Source organism: Somniosus microcephalus, chromosome 26 (assembly GCF_052327205.1).
Source record: "Somniosus microcephalus isolate GS21.2 chromosome 26, FLI_Smic_1.0, whole genome shotgun sequence".
Taxonomy (NCBI): domain Eukaryota; kingdom Metazoa; phylum Chordata; class Chondrichthyes; order Squaliformes; family Somniosidae; genus Somniosus; species Somniosus microcephalus.
Window position 1 is genome coordinate 16,855,995 of NC_141012.1, and position 1,509 is coordinate 16,857,503.

The 1,509-nt window shown below is 45.3% G+C and overlaps 1 pseudogene; it reads left to right on the forward strand.

Moving 5' to 3' along the window:
• The first annotated feature begins 278 nt into the window (after positions 1–278).
• On the forward strand, positions 279–459 carry LOC147100329 (U2 spliceosomal RNA; annotated as a pseudogene).
• Positions 460–1,509: the final 1,050 nt, after the last annotated feature.

Consider the following 1,509-nt stretch of genomic DNA (forward strand, 5'->3'; position numbering starts at 1 on the left):
AGTGGGTCAGTGCTGGAGGGCATCAGCGGGTACAATCCCACTGTTAATATATTAACAAATATTGGTGGAGTGGAAACTGTACCTTTGAAACCAGTTTACAATGATTATAAAATACCTCTGTGCCAAAGGTTATGTAGCAAAGTCCAGACCAGTAACAATCTGTATTATAGGATGTTATTACCTGTGCTCGGGAAAGATTAATAGTTGTTCTGCTAAGATTTGGTTAATTATTTCTTCCAGTTATAGACTGTTCCAGCTAATCATTGCTATAAATTTTGATTTTTTTTTCGGTCTCCTTTTCCCTAAGATCAAACATATCTGTTCTTATCTGTTTGATAGCTGAGATATGCTCTACCTAGGGACCGTATATTACATTGATTTTTGGAACAAGGAGATAGGATAGGAGCTTGGTCTGACCATTTCATTGATTGATTAGCAATGGGAAATAATATAACTCTGACTTCTAATGTTTCAATAAAATATTCAAGGCTTCCTGTGTAATTATTTGTGGCATATTAAATTCAGAGTTCTGGAGACAATTGCTTTTGTATTAGTCACGTTTGAGCACATGAGATCTCCTCTCCTCTCCTCTCGTCTGAATTCACTCCTCCCTGTCCACCCTAAATTTCTCCCCTCATACAGACCCTCTTACTCAGATTCATGGCCAACCCTCTCGACCTTGCCACCTCCTGTGGCCTCTCTACTCCCATGATCTTGATCACTGACAACAACAACAACAGCTTGCATTTATATAAGACATTTTATGTAGGAAAACACCCCGAGGTGCTTCATAAGAACATAAGAAATAGGAGCAGGAGTAGGCCATACGGCCCCTCGAGCCATCTCTTCCATTCAATAAGATCATGGCTGATCATCGACCTCAACTCCACTTTCCCGCCCAATCTCCATATCCCTTGATTCCCCTAGAGTCTAAAAATCTATCTATCTCAGCCTTGAATATACTCAAAGACTCAGCATTCACAGCCCTCTGGGGCAGAGAATTCCAAAGATTCACAACCCTCTGATTGAAGAAATTCCTCATCTCGATCTTAAATGGCCGACCCCTTATCCTGAGACTATGCCCCCTAGTTCTAGACTCTCCAGCCAGGGGAAACAGTCTCTCAGCATCTACCCTGTCAATCCCCCTCAAAATCTTGTATATTTCAATGAGATCACCTCTCATTCTTCTAAACTCCAGAGAGTATAGGCCCAATCTACACAACCTCTCATCATAGGACAGCCCTCTCATCCTAGGAATCGATCTAGTGAACCTTCGTTGCACCGCCTCCAAGGCAAATACAGGTAGACTATCCTTTATCCGAAAACCTCGGGACCAGCCGAGTTTCGGATAAAGGAGAATTTCGGATTTCGGAAGGTGGGTCGGCAGGGGTCCGTGGGGGGGGTCGGCGGGGGTCCGCGGGGGGGGGTCGGCGGGGGGTCGTGCGCATGACTTACGCTGACGCTCAGCGTAAGTCAGTCGGGGTCGGGGCCGGCGGGGTCCGCGGGGGG